Source organism: Pteropus medius, unplaced genomic scaffold, assembly GCF_902729225.1.
Source record: "Pteropus medius unplaced genomic scaffold, Ma_sr-lr_union100, whole genome shotgun sequence".
NCBI lineage: Eukaryota > Metazoa > Chordata > Mammalia > Chiroptera > Pteropodidae > Pteropus > Pteropus medius.
Window position 1 is genome coordinate 517,329 of NW_024352786.1, and position 18,382 is coordinate 535,710.

General features: G+C 34.9%; 1 pseudogene; it reads right to left on the bottom strand.

Moving 5' to 3' along the window:
• Nucleotides 1-11,941: 11,941 nt before the first annotated feature.
• LOC120591122 (peptidyl-prolyl cis-trans isomerase D-like) lies at nt 11,942-13,050 on the bottom strand (annotated as a pseudogene).
• Between the last annotated feature and the right edge of the window lie 5,332 nt (nt 13,051-18,382).

Sequence of the window (18,382 nt, forward strand, 5' to 3'; positions counted from 1 at the left end):
AAAACCATTAGTGGGATCTTAGCTGCCTCCTTCACTCGCCTTATCGCTGGGAGCAGTTGTCATTCCCGGAGGCAGAAGTTGCTGGAGAGCTTTGCCAGGGGGAGGAACATGGGCTTGGGCAGTCTTGAAGGGTCTTGGGGGCAATGAAGATACAGAGTTTTGTATCCTGTCAGGGATAATCCCCTGAGACTTGATTCGCAGTCCTGAACATGAGCGCATCATGGGGGACGAGGAGCCTAAGAAAGAAGTAACATGTTCGCACGACGCATGAGCAACAAGCTAAACTTATGTTTTCTCCCAAAGTTTCTAAGCCACCCTTTTCCCCGCTTTGGTGTGCTAGTAGAAGACAATTTGTTCCGAGTGGCCGCCGTCCCTAATGACGGGGATGGGTCTGGGGAAGAAAGGCGTGGGGATGCCTGGAGGGGGGAAGACTCTTCCAACAAAGAGCAGGTCCTAGTGTTGGCTCTCCGGTCTATAGGATTACTTTGTTACTCATAAGCATCTGCAGGTTGGGGCCTTGAAAGGCAGTTTCAGCTGTCCAGGCTAAAAATTCAGTAAGAAAAACAACAACATAAGGGGTAAGGAGGATGTGATAAACAGATCAGTGGGAGGACATTGGAGGCAGGGCCGCAGAAATTAAAGCCAGCTTGACAATCCATTTTTAACTCCATTCAGGAAGCTGTATTGCCTGAAGGTCAGGAGAACCAAGGGAAGAGATGCTGGTAGGCTGGTCTTTGAAAGCAGATTTCCACTTCTATTTCTATAATCGAAAAGTGGAAAATAAACAACCCCATTTAAGCCGATTAAAAAGCAGTTTTAGTGGCTAGTGTGTTCATGACTAATGGATATGTGCCCCTCGTCAGATCTCAGATGCCAGCTGCCTGGCAGCGGGAAGGAGGTGAGTGGGTGCCAGCCACAGAGCCTCCTTTCCTTTTCGGGGTGGGGAGGGGGGAGACGATATTAAACAAGCTGCCTCTTACCTGCCTCCAAGGAGAGTTTATAGGATTAATAATTTCCGGTTAATGAGTGGTCTGAACCTACACTGGTGAAATGAAGAAATTGCCCATTTCAATTTCCTTAGGGTATTTAGGCATAACTCATAAATTAAGAACTCCCAAAGGGCCAGAAAGATTATTAGACCTTTAGAAAGTGGCAGTTACTCTCAGCTCACCTAACTGAAAATTTTGCAAAGCCCTTTGGGATTTTACTGCAAAAAATAACTTACCTATGTTGCGAAAGACTTCAAATAATATTCTTTTTGATGAAGTGAGCCTTGCTCTCAAATTGCAGAGCACAAGAAATGACTGATATAGAACACATACCTGGAATAATCAGTAGAGATTGTCTGGGTTTTATTTACTTAAAAGGATAAAAAGCATCCTATTACCACTAGTTTGCACCTTTGCAATGTTAAATAAACTGAGCTGATTTTTAAAAAAGAAATATAGACCAGAATTATGGAAAACTAAGTGCCATCATTGTGTTGTCATGAGATGTGACATGCTTAGTCTATTAGATTTTTTAATGTTGTGGATACAGATAATTATTTATAGCTGAAAATTGATCACATTGGTGTATTATGGGTGTTTATCAGGTGCAGTGATGAAATACCTTTCATTGCTATTTTATTACATTCTCTATAGTTAACACTTTAAAAATAGTTTATGAAGACACTTACTTGGAAATAATAGTTGCATATAAAGAGAAAATCGAATTGATCAAATAATTTTTCTTTTATACACCAATATATCATAACAAACTACCAAAATCATAATTTGCTTTTTTCATACTATGATTTACTCATCCACCTTCTTACAAAAAAGAAATGACAATAACAAGTGACAACAACATGTTCATCTGATGTATATGCAAGTATTTAAGTTTCAGGCCCCCTCATGTATGAATATAGTAGTCATAATATCATTGCTTATATCAAGTGTAAATTCGGAATATAAGGGATATTGTAAAAATAAAAAACAAACCCCAAACCAAATATGGTGCTTTAATGTACCATTGTAGGAAATATTGGTGTCTTGTATATTCATGGTTTGGAGTGTTGCATATTTATTACATGTCTCACCAGCTAATTTTCTCTCTTTATCCAGTATGAGCCATTGTTCCTGAGCTCTTATTAATACATTTATATTCAGTGCATTGTTTATTTCATTTCATAAACTATGACACCAAAGGAAAAACAACCGTGTTTCTTAATCTGTACAACGGATTCAGGGAGGATTTAGAGGATATGGAGGTTGATCTGTACAATACCCAACATCTCTTAGCAAGCTCAGAGGGTTGTTGTGAGGATTAAAAGAGATTAAAATCAATGCTAAGTATTATCTATTCTTTTTTTTATATATAAACAAATCTGAGTTCTTTAAATGTATATTGTCTCTGGATTTCCTTGGTTGTGGTAAATCTGTAAATTTAGTGTCCACATGAAGTCTTAGAATAGGGCCTGGTACATAGCAAGTGCTTAATAAATGATAGTTATTATTATTTCAATTATTATTGTTCTGAAATTGTAGTTCTCTGGTTCAGTGCAGCAAGCACTAAAGGGCCTGAATGGGACTGGGGAAGTATTATTAAAGTAGAACAAAATTTATGATCTTTCCTGTTTGCAAAATATTTACCACTGATTGGGAAAGCTTTATTTATTTTTTATTATAACACATGCATAACTGTATGGGAGAGCAGGAAGGAAATCTCTCAATGATGTTTAAGAAAATAATGTAGGTAAAGTTATCATGCTGCAAAATACAGAGTTATATGTATTAACTTTCTTTTATTAATCTAAGAAATGGTTTTCTGAGAAAAAATAAAATTTACAGATATATGAAATCATTTACTATAAAACCACTTGATTGTTTCAAGATATATATGACCCTTGTTAACATTCTGGATAAGATATTTTACTATTATTTTTGTCTTTGAGGATGCCCTAACCAATAAAATTTCCATTTACTAATAAAATATGCAATATGAGTTATTCTATAGAATGATAGTTTTTCATTAAATAAGGTGACATGGAGACTTATTTAGTATAAGACAAAAATAAAAGACCATATAAAATAATATGTAATAACTGCTGCTAAAAGCTGAATCTCCCAGTAGCAGAAGGCATTGCCTCTCTAAATTCAAGCAGAGAAATGGTTACCATAGTGACTTGTCTCTCAAAATAGTTGTATGATTTTTTCTCTTCATAAACAATGCTATGTATTATCATCCTTTAAATAAAGAAAGCTGATATGTTTAAATGCACATATTTTTTCCTTAATTATTCAAAGATTTATAATTCAGGTGCTCACATAAGAGAATGTCAACCAGGAACATGATGTAGGTCCTTGATGTTTTCCTAGGGATACATCTTAAAACCTTTGCAGCTCTCAAATTTGAGAATATCACCATAACACATCATTTCTCTGGAATATGTATGAGATAAGAAGAGGAAAATAAAGCTATGTGGTCACATAGATGCCGGTGTTTCATTGATCCCCCATTTCTATATTAGCTGAATGTTCTATTCTGGTGCACATGCTTTGCACGGCTTTTGTTATTTATGTTTGTATCCAAGAAAAATTACACATTGCTTCATAACATAAACCTGTGGGATTGCACAAGAATACCCAAATATGAACTAAATGGAGGATTCTGCCAAGTAATCTTTATAATGGGTCTGATCCTCATTTTGAAGATGTAAATAAAGCACATTAAAGTTAAGAAGCTTGCCAAAGTCACAGAGAAATTCTGTTTATCTTCATCGTGTAGTAATTAGATGTATGGACTGTGAAGCCTGACTGCCTAGGTTCATATCCCAGCAATGATACTAGCTGTATAAACTTTGATAAGCTAGTTTACATGTCTATGTCTCCATTTCTACCTTTAAAATGGGAGTTATAATAACCTCATTTCATAAAGGGTTGTTGGGGGCATTAAATGAGTTAATACACAATGCACTAAAAAGAAAAAAGCCAGCCCTGATTATAATTATAAATTTTGCCCTGACTTTGAAAAATCACCAATGACCTGGGGAGTGTTTACATATATTCCAGGATGTGTATAGAGGTGTATCTTTTGTACATATTTATTCATTGGTTGATCAACATTCAGTATTTGTTGAGTATTAATTATCCTTTAGGCATCGAAATACAAGAGTCTCTGTCTCCAGGGAGATTATAGTTTAGAAAGAAATATAGACAAATAAATACAAGATTACAATTAATGTGATAAGTTAGGAGCAGAGCAGTACAGGGTGCTATGGCAGTACAATTATATAAGCACTAGTCTATTTTGAAGAAAGGTTTATAGCCTTGCTACTCACAGTATATTTCATGGACTAGTAGTATGAATATCACTTTGGAGCTAATAAGAAATGCAGAACCTCAATCCTCAACCCAACTGAAACAGAATTTGCTTTTTAAAAAGATCCCTAGGTAATTCTTATTGTATGCAACTAAAATTTGAGAAACACCGATTTTAAAGAGAATAGACAAAACAGTAAGACCATTTAAACATTTTAAAAACTTTCTGTGGGTCAATTGATAAAAAATATTTCTTGAGTTCCTACCATATACAAGGCATGGCTTTGATGAAAGATGGATTCCCAGCCTTGCCCTTGTGTTGTGGATTCGTCATAGTTCCAGTCAGACAAACTGGCCCTAATGAATCTAATCAGTCCTGTGTGATTCTTAGCCCTTTGGCCTGACTCATAAAACTGAACAGCTATGTGACAACAGTCCAGTTTTTGAGAAGACTATATTATATAAAAATAAAATCCTGTTTAATAAACTTGAGACACTATCAAACCATAAAGTATTTTCAACCCTGATGAAACAGAATTATGTAACATTAAGAATGAGCTTACATTGTAAAATGTATTTAAAATGATTGATCAGTCTACGGCCATGCTACCTTGAACAAACCCAATCTCATTTGTTCTCAGAAGCTAAGTAGGGTCAGGCCTTGGATGGGAGACAACCTAGGAAGACCAGGTGCTATAGGCATAAAAAAATAAAAAAATAAGGGATTGTAAACTGACAAGGTCCTTGCAATCTATGAGGTCAACCAAGCGTTGCCTCACCTAAAAAAATAAAAAATAAAACGATTGATTTGTGGAAGGTTGTATTTGGAAACAACCTATTTAACAGAAAGAACAGAATACAGAAAAATATACTATATGTATAGTTATATGTGTGTGTGTGTGTGTGTGTGTGTGTGTGTTTCCAAATTTACTGCAGAAAGTAAATACGGTTATGCAAGTATTCATCTCTTCTGCTATAATTATATTATAAAATGTACTTTAAAATATTGACTTGGCTTTTTCAAATATTGTGCTGGTAATTAAGAACTATTTTTCTAGATGATATATATTATAGTGGAGGCTGGAGGCTTTAAATCATAAATTGCTGAAGCAGCATTTTAAGAAATGGCAATATAGCTGTAAGCACACTGGACATTATTGATGCATCATCTCTAAGCTGAGTAATAAGTAGTACTTAACAAACTAATTTTTAACAATACATAATTCCCTTTTCAGTAGGTTTAGATGTCCATATGTTGAGTATAAAAACAGCATTCACTTCTGTACATGTAGCAGAATAGCACACCTTAATGATTTGACTTTAAGCTCTAACTCAACCAGACTACACTTCAAATTCTTGCTTGGCCACAAGTAGGCACTGTGAAATTAACTTAAATACTTTGAATTTCAGCTTCCTTATCTACATGTTAAGGGCTTAAAGTGGCCATCCTAAACACACATGGCTTATGTGAATTTGTTCATGTGAGTGCACATTCTATTGCAGTAAGTAATTCATCAAGTGCTATGTTGGATTGTTTCAGGATGGTAGTAGAATTTACTTGTATATAATGAATAATAAAGAGTACACTAGCTGGAGAATTAGGAGACCTTCCACCACATACAGATTTTATACTGACTTGATCTATGACTTTGGACAGGGTGAGTCCCAGAATCACCTAGGAGTTTTGAGAAACTAAAAAGAGATTCACTCAGGCTGGAAAGGGGAGAGAGTTATTTGGATTTCAGAGCAGTAGAGAGTAGGCCTAACTTTTTGGCAGTATCCAGGATGTAGCAAGACACTAGCGAGGAGCTAGACAAGGTTGTCGTATTTGGGAAAGATTCCTCTTGTGCCCTGAGCACCACACAGAGTAGCAGGAAATGACCAGATCTGATGGGATGCTAAGGGCATGGGTGATAGACATCTTGTTTTTAACCTGTGGGTGACCAGCAATTAGAGGGGGGCTGTCTTTATCTCCACCACACTCCTGAAGCCTCAACATTGCACAGGATTTAAAATCCTTGAGATAAGCATTGAGTCTGTGGAGTGGAAGATGAGGATGATAAGGAGAAAGAATGACCGGCATTACATTTACCTATTCTTTGGTGGAATAAAGGACAAACACCAGATATTAAGCTAAACAGCAAACGATAATGCGAACATTGCTTTATTGAACAACCAGTATGTGAACTAAGATTGATATTATTTAATCTATTTCCCCACATAGCTATAGTTCTACTTATGAAAAATATAATGTATTTATTTACTTTTCATTTTATTCAGCTTATACATCTTAAAATAGCTTTCTTGTAAGCTCCACTTATAGCATTTATATCTAACTTAAGAGTTCCATATCTAGTGCATTTTTTAGTTTATCCATTATTGAAATCATGTTGTCTATAAAGAAATCTATATATAAAGTACTTCTTAAAAAGTTTTTTTAATATGTTCTGCATTTAAGCAGTTACTATAAACAATTCACAAATCAGGAATATTTTTGTACTTTCTAAATCAGGGAGCTGTTTATAGATAAACATAATAAATGTATTATAACCCTTGTAGGCAGTTATGTAGGTGGAATCTAACAAATGTAACTGTAAAAATTAGTTTTAATCTTACACTTTATCTTATTCTTAAGTAGTCCAGGGGAAATGTTATTGAAGCAGGTCCAGAAAATTCAAAATGAAATAAAATGATAAAGTAAAATTGACTATGAATTTACAAACAAATAACCAATTAAAAAATTACAAAATGGAAGATCAAATTTTTGCTGCTTACTTTCCTTTCTTGCACACTCCACCAGCCCCAGAGGTAACCTCTTTTATTAGTTTTTATGTACTTTTCTAGAACTTCTTTATGGAACTAAAAGCACCAACTAATATAAATTTCTATTTAACTCTTTTTTATCCTAAAGGGAAATATTATATTTATGTTCTACACATTGCCTTTCTGCACTGACAATATAGCTTAGAGATCTTTCCTTGTGAATACGTAGCCTCTTCTCTCCCTCTCCTTCCCCTTCCCCAGTTATAAAGTGTTCTGTTTCATAGATCTTTATTTAACTAGTACCTTACATAGGGACATTTTCATTATTTACAGATTTTTGCAATTACATACAGTGCTGTAATGGATAATCTTATCAATAAGTCTCTTTGAGTGTGGGCAAATAAACCTATAAGATAAATTCCCAAAGAAAAGACTTGTAGACAGAAAATAAATGTGCCAAGTATAGTTCTGAACACACTTGATAAATTATCCTCATAGGGTTGTATAGTTTTAGGCACCCATGAATCAAGTGTAAGAATTCCTGTTGCCTCATATTCTCTTTAATGCCTGTTCACTCATTTCTTAAATATTTTAAGCATCTACTATGCCTTTTATGTAGTTTTAACATGGTCTAGAAACATATTGGTTAGGAGTTAAAATTTCTCTCATTCTAAGTAGAAAAGATGCTATCCTAATTTTAAAAAGGGAGAAACTATAAGTGGAAAGTATTAATCATAATTTTCAGTAAAAAACTAGAAATATATCACATTCTTTCCGATTTCTACTTTTGAGTCTGTATCTACAATGACCATTATAATTTCACTGATTGGTCTACTCAGGCAACACAAAAATTTCTTTTTACCACTCCGCTATACTAAATTGTCAGTCAGATGTTTTGTTGTTATGTGGGGACATCACTACGTTTATTGAAGCCATAGGCCCTTTGAATTCTGTTAAGGAAAGGATCTACATTAAAACAGAGAACAATATTCTTTAAGATAACACTTATGAGTTGCCTGTAACTTGATTTCAATGTTCAAATAGTTAAATAAAATTTCTCTTTTTAATCGCTGCAAAATTGTGACTTTGTGATAGCTCACAGTAGAATATTCAATTAAATGCAATTCGGTACATCAAATGTTTGTAAATGATACTGAGTACAGGTGAGACCATGGGTTTGAATGCAGTTTTGGGAAAGTTCTTGGTCTGCTCTCTCCAATTTCATAGCCATTATTCACAGTGCTGTTGAGCACTTTAAAATGTGACTAGTTTGAATTGAGATTGTATAAGATACATGCCAGATTTCAAATATTTAATTGAAAATAGAGAATGTAAACTATCTCATTATTAATTACATTATTGGTTATATGTTGAAAGGGTAAGTTTTGATATATTGGGTTAAATAAAATATATTACTAAAATTAATTTCACCCGCTTTTTAAAAATGACTTTAAAACACAGGGATACTGCTTTTCGGGGAAGAGTTTTCAGTCTGCTCTTGCTTTGTTTGCATTCACTCAAGATTCCAAATAACTCGATTTGGAGAGATAAGAGGAGCTTTATATATCTTGTCGGCAGTTGTCAATGCTTTTGCATCCTTTATTTGGCAGAGAGAGTTGGTAAAGTGATAACACTTTTTCGAAGATACATGTAACTGCCCTAATTAATCAAAGGGTAACAGTAGAAATGTAAATTCAGGCATGGCTCCAGACCCCTAACAGCTGGAAGTGATGGAATGGTCCATTGGCCAAGTGGTCCGTTGGAATTTATAATTGCAGAAGGCACTGATTGTGGGCAGCTCTATTAGACAGTATAGTCCTTGAACCGGGGAGACCCAAAGATCCTATGACATGAAAGTGTCATAATGAAACTAAGATGTTGCTTTGCCTTTTTCACTATTATCAAGTAAACTGGGCTTTCTAAATACATAACAGAAAGTAGAAGCCCATTAGAAGCTAGATATCTTTTTTAAAGATGTCAATTTCTGATGTATTTATGAATTATAATAAAGAGCTGTATACATCAAAAAAATAAAAATAAAACACGTGGCTACTAGAAAATTTAAGATGTTATATGTGGCTTGCAGTCATGGCTCACCTTAAGAAATATAAGACAACATTATTCTAGATCTTTGTCACTTCATCTTAAAAAAGAAAGAGTAGTAGATACTTTGTATTTATAAGAGGATTTGAACATTATTAAAGTTGTACTGGGTAAGTAGTAACTATTAATTTGGGGGGACAGGTTTATCGAGGTATATTTTAAATATATTAAAATTCATTCTTTTTAGTGTAGAGTTCTACAAATTTTGAATGATCCATGCAGTCATGTAACCATTACCACCACAGTCAATATATACAACAGTTCTATCACAACATATTACTTGTGAATATTTGTAATCAATCTCTTTCCTCAGTTCCAGATACTTTAGTGATGCTATCTCTCACACGAAGGAAATTTTCTACTATTCGCTGTTTGCTAAGAGGTTTTATCATGAATGGATGTTAAATTTTGTCAAATGTATTTTCTACACCTTTTGAGATTGTTATATGGTTTTCTGCTTTAATCTGTTGGTATGGTAAATTACATCTATTGATTTTAGAAGTGGAACTGGCCTTACATTTCCTTATGATATGTTATCACTTTTATATTCTTGGATTTAATTTGCTAACATTTTTCAAATTTGAGGGAATGAGATTGTAAAGGATAGAGGTAAGCATCAGGCTCTGATGGATCTTATAAGTCATGTTTAGGAACAAATTGAATATCACTTAAATGTTAGCCATTTTCTCCCACAATTTAAATTCCTACCTTAGAGTATTTCTTGAGTACTTTCATCTGACTAGGTGTAGAGAAGAATGTAGTACTGACTCAGCTGACATGACTTAAATTAGATAAAGACTACATTTTAGTGGTAAATTATTTTGCTTCAGGAGAGTTTTTCCATCTCAGAGTAAAATCTTCAGTGAAAGCTCCTTATGTGAATTTACAGCTTTCTGACAAACTATAGGTTTTTTTTTGTTTTTTTGTTTTTTTTGTTTTTTTTTACTGAAATGTACTTATTTTATTTTTGTCTTTGGGTTAGAATAATTTATTAAGAATTATTAATTTATATGCTTCTATGACACGATGAAGTTCCTATTCAATTGTAAGGGTGCATCACAAATAATTTGTTACAAATATAAACTATTACATTTTGTGAACGTTTTAATTTTTTTAAAAACAAATTAACTCAGTTAAAAATTTTCCTTATTTATAATCATTACAATTCCCCTTTATAAATGGGAGAGGAAGGAGAGTTATTTTTAGCATCATGCCATTGTGTATGGAGGTGTTTTATACATGTAAATAACATCTGTTGGGTATACCAAGGTGGATCATCAAGAAGTGTGAAGTGTGGTGGTCTTGGGAGGCCCTCATAACTTAGCTATGAGTTAAATGACTAGTTGTTATAGGATGCTAAGTTCTTAACCCTAGCCAACCGTCTTACATCAGAACCAGGAAAGAGAATAGAGTTGCTCAACACAAATATATGACCATTGTCTTCTGTAGGGAAAACAGAGCAAGGGCATATCTCTTCAATGGTGGGCCAGTTGTACCTCTTTCGAAACATCAGAAAGACATGTAGACAAAGAATTAGAATTCCTTATTAGAAAGAACTTGTTCTAAATTGATTTCTACATCCACATATTTTCAGGACATAAAACTCATAGCTCAATATTTTTCTGAATGAGATTGAGGATGTTTATTGACTACCAGCATAATTGTCTAAATGCTAATCTCTCTCCTTTTTTTTTTTTTTTTGCTTTTTCAGCAGCACATCAGAGATTTTACAGATCTGCATTATTATTAGAGTTGCATGATTCTCCTCCCTCTCATTAAGATTATGCACTGTTTATAAAATATGTGTGTTAGAAGATGAATTAGCCTTTGTATATCTACCTTTTAAAAAATAGACATGCTCAGATGGAGACTTTTCATGAAATAAAAGCTTCTTTAGATTACATACTTCAAAGAATTATTGCACTAAGCTCCTCTGGAAGGAAATGTTGGCTATGGTCCCTGACCTTTGTACTAGGAATGCAACAAATTCTAATTTTTGGTTTGCTGATTCAGGGTTAAGGAAAATCTTCCATGGTCCCTTCTTATCGCCGACCCCTTTGAATTTGGAAAAAAAGGAGAAATTGTACTTTAATGGAATTCTATAAAGTGAAACAAGGAGTGGACATGGAGAGGGAGTCTTCTTTCACACAATACATTTTCATTTAGTTCTAGGGCTTATGAAGGAGCCATTAGAATCAAGGCAGCATGATCTGATGCATTCATTCTCTTATATACTAGAATTGCCATTTAAAAACATTAAAAGTGAAAAAAAAATCAATAATTGACAGTCTAACAGGACTAGTTGACTCAGCAACTAAGTCACCAATTAGCCTCATTTCTGGAAGAACTCCAGCATTCAATAATTAGATTTTTTTTTTTCTAGGAGTTGAATTGGTAAAAGCAGGTCAGTCCCCTTGGACTTTGTTTCCTCTTCTATCAGGGGAGTCTTGGTCAGACAGCACAGTTGGCCTCCTCACACATACTTTAAAGCCCATGAGATCTGGAAGAATTTGCCAGGACTGTTTGGTTAGTGCTTATTCATTTTGGGATAAAGAGACCTGGCCAGTCAGTCTTTGCATATGGCAACTTTTTTTTTTTTTGTTATTTTGTAACACTTTTATTAAGAGTAAACCCATATCAATATTCCTAAACTGTTAACAGTAGAGAACTGAAGTATCAAAGGAAGCACATTAAGAATCATATGTAACAGACAAAACCCCTTAAATTTTCTTATTGCCTTTACACAATATATTTAAGCAAAACTGAATTCTTTATTAAGCAAACATTTTTGCATATGTTACGTTCTCTTTATCCTTTTGTGCCTTATCTTTTTTTTGACTTTTAGCAATTCTGCCTGGATAGCTTTATATTTTAGTGCTATCTCCGAGCTGTTTTAAGAGCAGTCAATGCTTGATCATATTTTTTTAATCTTTGCCATCCTTGAGCTCTAAAGTACAGTGTTCAGGTATTTGACGGATCTGTTTCAAGAGCCTCCAAACAACTGTCAATTGTTCCCTGCTAATTTGACATCTTTGGTTGACAAACACCAGTATTCATCATGCAGCTTAAAGCTATAGGTTGCAGCTTTAATCTTTCTGCTTTCTCAATAGCAGCTTTTGAAACTTCCACGTATCTTAAAAATTTATATATTTTTTAATGTCCATCTCCCAGTTCTGAGACTTAAAAAAAGTATTTATAATGTTTTTTATTTAAGTTATTAATAATGTTTTATCTACATTTTTAAAATCTATATCTGCTTCTGAGAACTCTCCATGATTGTCACCAGAGCCAGCTTTTGGGAATATTTCCCAATTATCCCCTTCCTTCAATTTTCTGCATTCTGCAATAACTCACACTTTGGCAGGTTTTTTACCTTTCACTTCTACATTTTCCAGAATTCCTGCCATACCCATTCCTTTAATTATTATTTTTTCCCCTTTCCTTTAATTATTTGGCCAAATACCTATGTTTCCCACCTAAGCGTGCAGTTAGAATTGTAATAAAGAACTGAGAACCATTTGTATTACAGCCTGCATTTGCCATGCTCCATAAACCCTCCTGCTCATGCTTATAATAGAAACTTTCATCTTCAAATTTTTCACCATAAATACTTTCTCCACTTGTCCCATTCTGATTTGAGAAGCCTTTACCCTGAATCATAAGTATTTTAATAATTTGACAAAACAGACATTCTTTGAAATGGAGAGGTTTCCCAGTGTTGGGTCCAATGCTTTTTCCTGTACACAATGCACAAACATTTTCTGCAGTTCGTGTTCAATTCTAAAATAATTTGACCAACTTGCTTGCCTCTGATGTCCAAGTCAAAGAAGACTCAGTGGTTCCTGGGGTTGGAGGGCTTAGCTTGAGGGGAGACATGTGACATTTTGACTTGCAGATGTGTTTGGAAGTGGGTCTGGCAACATTCTTAAACAAATGTTTTGTATCTGAACAAGGAGAGTCTTTGGTAAAACCATAGAGTAGGCTTTTATCTTCAGTGACCGTCTACCTTCCTCTCTATGCAACCTGAGCAAATTTTGCTCATTCTCACTCTGGCTAAACAGTGTCTTCTGGCTTTCTGAGATACTTAGCTTGAAAGCTTTGGCTTCCTTGTTATAGGATGCTTTAGCCCTCCTCTGCAGTGCCTCAGGCTCTATGCCTTTCCCATCTCTTTCAGTTTACCTCCAAACTTTATCTGACTTAGTTCCAATCCCTAAGTGCTCTAATTTTCAGGCAAGAATGGGTGGCCACTACACATCAGATATTCTATAAGTCCTGTTAATACATTAGATTGCTTACATTTTTTATCTCTCTTGGCTAATACAATGTCAGTCTAGATAAAAAGGTAGAAAATTAAAACATTTCAACAGACGAGTAGGAAGAGCCTTTACAAGCCTTGTATTTCACATTCTTTCAATAATTGCCTGCTCCACAAATAACTAGAACTCATTTTGTGGATATGTTTATGTTTCTTTTTTTCTTCAAGACATTTTAAAGAAACTATAAATAAGCAGTTTGAGAGTTTTAAAAATAAAGAATAAAGGAAAAAATATTACCTTTACATTTACTCCAGGTAAGTCTTTAGAACTGGAAGAGTACTCAGAGGCTACACAGATTTTGTCTATTCGTTTTAGTACACTTTAAGATATAACCTAGTCTAATCGTCTTACTTATAAAGCCATGAAACAAAAATACGGAAAAGAGAAGTATTTATAAGGTCACAGAGACTGGTTACTGGCAGAATGGGAACCAGAACATAATTTTAATAAAATTGATACGATACATTTTATTTTCATAAAGATCAGTAGCTTTAAATATTCATTCTAAACATTGGGGCTTTCTATGTCCTGTTATAAAGATAATTCTTCTAACAACATTCTCTCATTTTTTTCTCATAAGCTGCATCTTTAATTTCCTTTTAAATCTAACTCAAATTCACTTTCCTGTAAGAAAATGAGTGACTCCCTTACTACAAACTTATCTTACTTGACATCTCATCAGCTTTTCGTAAATATTTTTAGTATGTTTATGTTTAGCACGCACTCACTTATTTAAAATGAAAGTTACTGTGCCTAGTGTGTCTTATTTTTCCATAAATAAGCATTTTCCCTTTTCACTTCATTGAACCAATGGATGCTTTGAAATGCTACTGATGCCAAAATGCTTTGGATTTTCTTTTTATCTCATCCTATTTCCTCTACCTTTTTTCTTCTGGGCCACCTGAATCTGAAAACAGAAGCTGCAGTGGAGATTAAGTGAGCAATTCTAGGCTGATTGCAATTGAAAGCAACTTCATCTGGTGTTCAGGAGGATGTAACATAAGGGAGGCTGGTAACATTTTACTTATAGTACATTCAAAGCCAAAAAATCTGTAAATAAATAGTCAGGAGGTATGAAAAGCTGGTTGTAAAGGGAAAAAAAGTACAAGAGTTTTAAAGACATGAGGGAAAGAGTATTTAATTTAGATCAACCTTCTGTCTCTGCTTTTTATATCCTTGCTGTGAATTCAGGAAGATGAGCTCCCAATTTAATTGTGGGTGTGTGTCTAGGTAGCTGTGTGTTCGGAGATCTCTTAAATTTTTGCCCATCATCTGATCCCTATAATGCCCTGAAAGAACCCAGGCTTCCTGGAAAATCTCAGATTTGCTTCTTGGGAGTTTATTTCTTTCTGGTGCAATCTGATTCACCATGATATTTATAGCGAATGTTTTGCTTTTGTACTGGTGACTTGGGCTCACGGTGCATTTTTCTAGACGGTGTTGTCATGAAATGTGACTTGCAAAGCTATTTAAAGGCTAAAGCAGACTTTAAATTTTTTTCTTTTGGGCAAGTATCAAGATCAAAGGCTGTACTATTTCTTAATAACTTTCTCTACCCCTCCTTGCCTCTGCTAGATCCTGTCGAGGATTTTGATACTTAAAAATTAGTAGAAAAAAACATCAGAACAAATAAGATACAGTATTTCACTCCCCTATCATTAACTGAGGGTATACATTTTAGTCTCTTTCTCAGAGATATCAGAAGTGAAAGTCAGTCTGATTTAAATGTATTATTGAAAGGATTGTAGTGTTTTGGAGTGCTCAACACTGAGGAGCCCATTTTCCCACTTCTGAAATAATTAGTGTGCAAGAGATATTGTGCAGCAAACGAGGTTCTCTGTTTCTTTCTCTTCTTCCTTTCTATTCCTTTGGGTGGAGAATAAAGGCAGGAACTTTGTCTAACAATGCTCAGAAATTGTTTATAAAAAGTGATCAATATTAACGAGATGACTTGTTTACCTTTTCTTTCTTTCTTTTTTCTTTTGTAGATCCTCTGTTATGAAGAATCTGACTGACCTAAACTTACACCTGGAATGGTCAATAAGTATTATGCACTAGATTTTCAGGACAAAGCCAAGAATGGTGGTCATTGTAAACTCGAGAAGCCTCCAGGATGGAGCCCGGATATTCTGGGGAAGTCAGAGGGGTTGAAGAAACAGATGTGAAAGAAGGAGGGAGGAAAGAAGAGGAAGAGAGGCAAAAGAGGGAAGGACAGGAAGACGCTCAACCCAGGCAGACTTTAAACCAGTGATTTTCAACAAGGGGCAATTTTGCCCCACTTTCATTTGGCCATTTCTGGAGTCATATTTGCCTGCTACAACTTGGGGTTAGATGATCCTGGTGACTAGCAAATAAAGCCAAGAATGCTGCTAACCACCCCCTGATGTACAGGACAGCTCCCACAAAAAAAGGTTCATCGAGCCCAAAATGTCAATAGTGCCGTGGCTGAGAAACCTTCTCTAAACCAACTGAGAAGGAACTCAGTGGAAAAGTTATGTCTTGCAACCGCCTCTGCACATGTATGCACGATCAACTAATGATGGTAGATTGTTTTCTTTTTGGTAATGCACTGTACCTATAAGCTGTCCCAGACAATGTGGGCACAGCTGAGGTTTTATATTAGGTTTCACCTCCATCCATTTCTTACCTGAGACTCTATATGTAAACATAACTATATATATTTTTTCTTCTTGGCATATTAAACTTCTTCAGTCTTCCTAGGTTATATCTTCAGTAGTTCTACTTCCGGCCTTTTACCTCAGCGGAAACATATTTTTTAGAAGAACAATCCTTGAATCACTGATTTATTCATGTCTTCAAGGTATTGTTGTAGATTCTTCAGATATATCAGTACATCGGTGAACAAAACAAAACAAAATGTCTAGCTTACATACTAGCAAAGAAGACAGACAATAAACAATAGACATTGTAGTTAAATAAAGGATATAATATGTTACAGAGATTTTTTAAGAAAAAAAAGTAAGGCAGTGAAGGAGGAGCAGGTGGTGTGGAGTATTAGCAGTGTAATGAGGGAAGACCTCATTGACAAAGTGACACAAAGTACAGAGGTGAAGCAGGGAGGAAACGGTTATGTACATTCTTGTTTTCCTTTCAAATGCTAACCTTTGGTAAAGAAGCTGTACATGCAGTGATGAGTTGAATAATCCTTAGTGCATCCAGCAAATTTTCTTTCAAGGAAGCCTGTATCTAGGAGCATTTTTTTAAAACAGCTTTGCCAATCCAATTTGTGAATTGGTTCACTGGTCTGAAGTTTAAAATGTAGGTCATCTGGAAATTCAGGAGATAGGTTATGGTTCAATAATTTATTGAGGCCTCTGTGGTGTTACAGAAAGTGAATGAAGGCGGATTTCCAAAGGAACATGGTTATTTAGCCAGCACAGTATCTGTTATTACTCTTGCTATGTAGTCGTAAATAGCACACATTGTAACTTTAAGCCATGTAGCCTTCATTTATTCACTCACTTCAGAGAAGTTTTTAAATACTTATAAAGGGCAGTGCACTGTGTACAAAGACGTGGAAGGCAGAGTGCTGAAACTTACAGAGCTCACGTTCAGAAGAGATAGACATTTCTTCTTAGAGTGTAGTAAGGTGTAATCAAGATAGAAATCAAATGTCATAAAAATACAGGCATACCTACTTTTACTGCACTTCACTTTATTGCACTTTGCAGATACTGCATTTTTTCCAAATTGAAGGTTTGTGTTGACCAAGTATGTTGGCACCATTTTTCCAACAGTCTCAGATGATGGTTAGCGCTTTTTATCAATAAAGTATTTTTAAATTAAGCTATCTCTCTCTCTCTATTTTTATACATAATGCTAACATACACTTAATAGGCTACAGTATAGTGTAAACATAACTTTTATATGTACTGGGAACCAAAACATTCATGTGACTCACTGCGATAACAGCTTTACTGCGGTGGTCTGGAACCGAACTTACAATATCTCCGAGGTCTGCCTGGACAGAGCACCAAGTGAAAGAAATCAGAGCTGAAGGCACTGAAGAGGCTCCACGGACAAGATGGCATTTGAATAAGTCTTAATTGATGCATATAGTTGAAATAGGAAGAAAGGGGAAGTGGGGAGAGCATTCCCAGAGTACAACAAAGCAGCAGAGATGGGAAGCAGTCAAAAAGCATTTTGGAAGCTGTAGGTTAAGCATACATTGTTCTGTGATCACAAGCAAATTTTTGCTTAAAGCTGTTAAGAGCCCGAGGTATTCAGACCATAGAAACTGGGACAACTAAATTTTCTGGCCCTTCTCTCAGTTCCAAAATGAGGACAAGTACATCAGTAAGGTTATGACATTATTTTGGAAGGGTTAGATTTTCTTCATAATATTTTTCTAATGTGGACTTAAGTTTTTCACTTGAAGATCCTTGTCTAATTGAAAGACCTCACCAGTCTAAAACCTTGCTTCCAAGGCGCTCATTCTTATCTGACCCTTACCAAAATCCTGAAGTCCACTTTGCAGTGAACCCTCCACATTTGAAAATCTTCCTCTCAAATTGGTCTCCTCCTATTCCTCCTGGCCACTGTGTGTTACCAATATCATTACTCTTCTTCATTGCAACCGTGGTCGATTTTTTAATTGTTAAGCTGTACAATACCTGCTTAAAAAGGAAATTATGTATTAACTTAAAAGACCAATAACTATGGTACCATAAAGCAATTGCTTGAAATTTTGGTACATTTAAAACCTAATTTTTAAAATGTAGCATTCAAGATACTATACATGAGGCAAAATATGTGCTCAAAATCCAATAGCATACATTACCTTGCCTGTCCCATAACTATAAATAATAGACACAGTCTTCAGAACTGAGTTATTTAATCAGAGTGAATACTTATTGATCATTTATTAAAGATTCTAGG